A 6,302-nucleotide genomic window follows, 5' to 3' on the forward strand; every position below is an offset into this window, starting at 1 on the left:
GGTAAGTCAACTTTACCAAGGCCCACATGACCAAGGATGCACCCCGAGTTTGGGGTGAGAGGAGGGGTGGACAGGAACACAGAGCACCCAAAACACAGACATGCCGAGAAGGCCATACAGCCTGCTGAAGGCAGGAGGCCCTCCTTCTGGCATACCGTAAACACTTCAGAAAACTTTGTTGAATTACAACTAACGCTTGCTGATCTGTTGTGGATCGAGTGTGTGTTGTTTTTCTTCCCAATCAGACTGAAGAGAACTCTTCATGGGTAGAAACTAGGTCTTTTCTTATGTCCACCATAACACTTGGCACATACCTTGGCATCTGACAGGTACAAAGGTGAAAGCACTCCTTGATTAAGGCAGTAACATGCTGTCCTCTGGCCCATGCAATGGCATGGCGGGGGGCGGGGGGTGGGGGTGAGAAGGGCAGCTCAGCCTCTCCTGGGGGACGAGACCTTTACCTGCCAGGCCTTCCCAGATTACCCAGCCAGAAATCTCTCCTCTCTTCCTCTTGCCTCCTATGGCACCTGCATCTTGGGCTGGGGAGATGTGTACAGGCTGTGTACTTGTCACCTGGGGCTCCCTGTGAGCAGAAATCACACATTGCTCCTCACTGCATCCCCACACCTGGAACAGCCAATGCACAGAAAAGGGGTTCAACACCTGTGTGAAGAAACAAATTATGTGATTGGGGAGTTTGTGAATTTGTTCATTCATTCTTTTCTTCCTTTCTTCTTTTGGGTGGAAGACACTCCTAATATCTTTCAGGACCCACAAAATCAGCTATTTCCTAAATGACCACTTACAGCCCCATTGTCACTGTCTTTAAACATAAGAAAAATCCATCATTCATCCTGCCTATCCTTCACAGACATTACCTCCGGGCAATCAAATGGTTGATAAGGAGGAGTTTCTCTTTATGGAAGAATCTCGTTAATTATTGAAGAAGGAATGACAGGATTAGAATAAAACCATTTTGCTAATGAACCCTAATGAATAATGGCTCTGGACAGTGATAATCAATGGCTGCTAAAATCCAAAAGAGGAAAAACTAAACATTAGTGTGTCCTGATTGAACTATGCAACACTATTGGTAAAGTTCTTGCCAAAATATCAAACCTGATCTAACCAAGCCTCTAGATCTACCAGCACACAGGAAATACAGAGGACAGAGGAGCATGTTAAAGGATGTTAAAGGATGCCATCAGCAAAATCCAGGCTGTGAGAAGCCTTGTCCTAGAGGATGAGTGGCCCACTATCTTACAGATATAATGCAAGAAGGGAAAAAAAGAGGAGCAATATTTATAGGTTAAGAGACTTAAGAGACATCTAAACCAAATGTAATATATGGATCTTGTTTGGATCGTGGCTCAAACCAACTGTAAAGTCCTTTTGAGATTATTGAGAAATTTTCAACATTAACTGTGTATTTGATATACCAAAAAATAATCACCCTCAGGCTTCCCTGGTGGTGCAGTGGTTAAGAATCTGCCTGCCAGGACAGGAATAAAGACGCAGATGTACAGAATGGACTGAGGACACGGGGAGGAGGAAGAATAAGCTGGGACGAAGTGAAAGAGTGGCATGGACATATATACACTACCAAACGTAAAACAGATAGCTAGTGGGAAGCAGCCGCATAGCACAGGGAGATCATCTCAGTGCTTTGTGACCACCTAGAGGGGTGGGATAGGGAGGGTGAGAGGGAGATGCAAGAGGGAGGAGATATGGGGATATAGGTATATGTATAACTGATTCACTTTGCTATAAAGCAGAAACTAACACACCATTGTAAAGCAATTATACTCCAATAAAGATGTTTTAAAAAAAAAAAAGAATCCGCCTGCCAATGCAGGGGACATGGGTTTGATCCCTGGTCCGGGAAGATCCCACATGCCGTGGAGCAACTAAGCCCGTGCGCCACAACTACTGAACCTGCACTCTAGAGCCCGCGAGCCACAACTACTGAAGCCCATGTGCCTAGAGACCATGCTCTGCAACGAGAGAAGCCACTGCAATGAGAAGCCCGCGCACCACGATGAAGAATAACCTCCGCTCGCCACAACTAGAGAAAGCCCGTGCACAGCAACAAAGACCCAACGCAGACAAAAATAAATAAAATAAATAAATAGCTTTTTTAAATCACCCTCAATTTTTAGATATGATGATGGTATTGTAGCTATGTTTTTTAAGTGCTTATATTTTAGGAATATGAACTGACATATATACAAATGAAGTAATAGATATGATGCCTGGAATTGACTTCAGAAGAATCTGGTGGGGAAAGGGTGAAGAAATGGGTGGGGATATAGAGGAAACCAGATGGAGGTTCATTGTACTATTCTCTCTCTTAGTTTATAGGCCTGAAATGTGCCACAATAACAGGCTAAAAACAAAGAGATCAAAGACATTATTATTGTTGGTATTATTATCATCATCATCATCACCACTGGGATTTTTTAGTGCTTCCTCTGTGCCAGACCCAGTGCTAAATACTTTTCACACAGTATCTTATTTAGTCTTCTCCAGAATTCTGTAACTTAGATACTATTATCACTGTTTGCAGATGTAGGAACTGAGGCACAGAGAGGCTGGATAACGGCCCAAAGCCACACAGCAAGTAGATCAAAGAGCCAGGATTTAAGTATAGATCTATTGAAATTCAAGCCCACGTTCTCTCCCACTCTACCATCTCACTCACTGATACTGACTTCCCAGGGCACAGGGATCACTCTCTCTGTTTGACAGATGAAGAAGCTGAGGCTGTGTTCAGCAATAACTAGTAAAGTTGAAGATATCTGAATCCTTTGATACAGCAGTCTCACTTCTTGGTAAACTGTAGCACATGTGCACTAGCAGACATATACAGGAACGTTCATAGCAGGCCAGTTGGTAACCTTAAAGAATAGGAAATAACCCAACATCCCTCAACAGGAACATGAATAAATAAACCGTGCTGTGTCCATACAATGGAATGGTGCAACCAAGTGAAAATGAATGGAGTTTGTCTTTGTGTATCAACCAGGAGCTTTTCTCAAACATAAGGTTGAATGAAAAAGCAAGCACATGTCTTTCTGCCACAGCAGGATACCATTTATATAAAGTTATGAAACACAAAGCAGTACTAAGTATTGCCTAGGAATGGATACCTGTCACACAAGTATTAAAACACCTATGGGAATATTTACCATGGTAATCACCTCAGGTGAGAGGGACAGAGAGGGATCAAGGAAGGATACAGAGGGGTCCTCGACTATATCTGCAAGATTTATTTCATAAAAAGAAATATGTGTGTTAGTGAGACTGTGGAGAAACAGGAATCCCATACACTTTTGGCGGGAGTGTACACTGCTTCAATCTATAAAGAGGGTGATTTGGTAACATCTATCAAAATTACAAATGCATATACCCTTTGACCCACCTCTATACTTCTAGAAATTTTTGTACAGATATATGCACACACCTACAAAATTAGGTGTATACAAGATTTTACATTACAGTATTAGTTATAAAAGCAAAGGACTGGAAACAAGCTAATGCTATGCAGCTCTAAAAAGTGAAGGCATTGATATGGAAAGATTTCTAAGGTGCAGAACACTGTGCATTAGATGCTGCCATGTGCAAAAAGTGAGGGAGGGCAGGGAAACATATGTGGTATGCTTGCATATGCATAAAATATGTCCAGGAGGATATAGAAGAGACTAGGGTCTCTGGCTGCCTGTGAGAAGGGTGACTTGGGGACAGAAGTGGGAGACTTTTCATTGTAAGCCTTCTGTATATTTTTTTAAACACCTTTATTGGAGTATAATCACTTTACAATGGTGTGTTAGTTTCTGCTTTATGTCGAAGTGAGTCAGCTATACAAAAATATGGAACGCTTCACGAATTTGCGTGTCATCCTTGCGCAGGGGCCATGCTAATCTCCTCTGTGTCGTTCCAATTTTAGTGAATGTGCTGCCGAAGCGAGCACCTTCTATATTTTTTAAAATTTTGGTATACGCAAGTATATTGCCTGTTCAAAGAATGACAAAATGTTAAAACTCTGAAGCTCAGGAAGGTTCCATGATCTCCAAGGCTGATGTAAGAACTGGGACAGAGGTCTGTGTTAACCACTCCCCCACGGTGCCTCCCAGACTGTGGTGGGTGTGCATCGGTGACAGTACCGGGCACCAGCACCTCCATTCCACCTGCACTACCTCTGTGGCCTAGAGCAGGCCTCGTATATTTCTGGACCTGAGTTCCCATCATCCACGTGAGGGGGCCCTTCCTGTTCAGACGTGCTACTAGTTCCCATTCCTCAGAAGTGCTGCCTCCGAGCAAAAGGCTAGGGCCAGGAGGTACCTGGAACAGAACACACAGGAATCCTGGAAAGGATTCCCACCCAAAGCTCCAAAATCCTGACCACAGTTTCCCCCAACAAAAGCCTGCTTGTACCACCACAGCAGCCTGCCAGCAATTACCCCCAATTTCAAACCCAGAGCCCAGCAAGGCCTCAATTAGTCTGAAAAGGAGCCTGAGGAGGGGCCCGGTACGCAGTATAGTGCCCACGTATTGTCTCCACCCACAGGGTAGCACAATCCTCTCAGTGAAGCCCAGGGCCTTGGATACCTGGGAACCATGTCCTCAGGATATGGTCCTGAGGAGAAGGCTGTTGGCTCTCCTTCCCAGAGTGACCATTCCCTGCAAGGCTCAGTCAAGTGCTATGTCCTGAAATGCAGCTCTCTCCCTGCACACACCACACACACCCTTCCCACTTACCACTTTCCCAGGCAAGGTGTGACATTTCCAGGCTATCATCCCCATCAACCCCAGATGAAAGCATCCCTGGGCGAACCTGCAGAGAGAGGGATGCCCCAGGCTGATGCCTTTAAATCACCACTGTTATGGACTTGGCTCACCGTGTTGGGAGGAGGACCAAATGCTCACCTCTTCTCAGGGAAGGATGGTCTCTGAATTCTTCTCAGAAGCATCCAAAAGCAGACTTGTCCCTAATCTTCTTTGCAGGTCTAATCTTCTCTGCAGGTCTAATCTTCTCCTGCAAATTCCCTGAGAGGAACACCGTCAGGTTGCAGAGGCCTGGGTTTGGCAAGCTTTGAGGTTTTCATGAATTGGCCCCCATGCCCATCTCCTTCACAGTGGGTGCGCATGGCTGTGACAAAGACTGTGTGCATATGTGTGTGTACAGAGATCTCAAGTGGGTGTGACCATGTATGCGGGGAGGACCAGAGGTTATAGGAAATGGGCCTCATAAATAATAGCTTAGATTTGGTCAGATGGAAGAAAGGAGTTCCTGACCTGGAAGCAACAGAGGCACACACTCAGAGGTGAAACTCGGGGTTCCAAAGTCAAACTGCCACTTAGTGGCTGGGGGCCTTCAGCAAGTTACTTAACGTCTGTGAGCCTCAGTTTCTTTATCTATCAAATGGGAATAGCACCAACCCCTCAGCTTACCACTGGACCACCAGGGAATTCAGTTGTCATAAAAAAGAAATGAGAGGGCTTCCCTGGTGGCGCAGTGGTTGAGAGTCCGCCTGCCGATGCAGGGGACACGGGTTCATGTCCTGGTCCGGGAAGATCCCACATGCCGCGGAGCGGCTGGGCCCGTGAGCCATGGCCGTTGAGCCCGCGCCTCCAGAGCCTGTGCTCCGCGACGGGAGAGGCCACAGCAGTGAGAGGCCCGCGTACCACAAAAAAAAAAAAAAAAATTGAAATGAGACACAGCTTTGGGAAAGGTCCCTAGTGTTCTCCTTACTTGCTGCAAGTAATAAATCCTTCCTTCTCTTGAAAAAAAAAAATGAAATGAGAAAATGCATGTAAAATCCCTGGTTCAAAATAAGCATTTAATAAAGGATAGCTATCTTAACCCTTTATAATGATGACAATAATAATAATAGCTGGAGGTACACAGCGGTCTTTAGAGAATGCTTTCTAGAAGGAAAAGGCCTGTTCCAGCATGTCTGTCTGTCTGTATAACACTGTAATTTGTTCTTCCACTTTGGAAAACTGGCAATTTCTACTAAAACTAAACAGATGCCTACTCTCCTACGTAGTCATTCACGAGTAATGAAATGCCCTTCACAAAAAGACATGTAGAAAACGTTGACAGTAGCTTTATTTATGATATCCCAAAACCGGAAACAACACAAATGTCCATCACTAGGTGAATGGATAAGCAAATTGTGGAATATTACACGGCAATAATATCTGATACATGCAACAAGATGCATGGATATCAAAAACATATTACACAGAAGGAACCACAGTAAAAAGAGTACATGTGGTATGCCCCATTTATATGAAGC

General features: G+C 44.7%; 1 non-coding gene across 1 annotated transcript; it reads right to left on the minus strand.

The window, feature by feature from the left end:
• Nucleotides 1-3,863: 3,863 nt before the first annotated feature.
• On the minus strand, nt 3,864-3,970 carry LOC115862143 (U6 spliceosomal RNA). The gene has a single exon (XR_004043011.1). It is a non-coding gene; the product is annotated as a U6 spliceosomal RNA (small nuclear RNA).
• Between the last annotated feature and the right edge of the window lie 2,332 nt (nt 3,971-6,302).

This window comes from Globicephala melas, chromosome 4 (assembly GCF_963455315.2).
Source record: "Globicephala melas chromosome 4, mGloMel1.2, whole genome shotgun sequence".
Lineage (NCBI taxonomy): Eukaryota > Metazoa > Chordata > Mammalia > Artiodactyla > Delphinidae > Globicephala > Globicephala melas.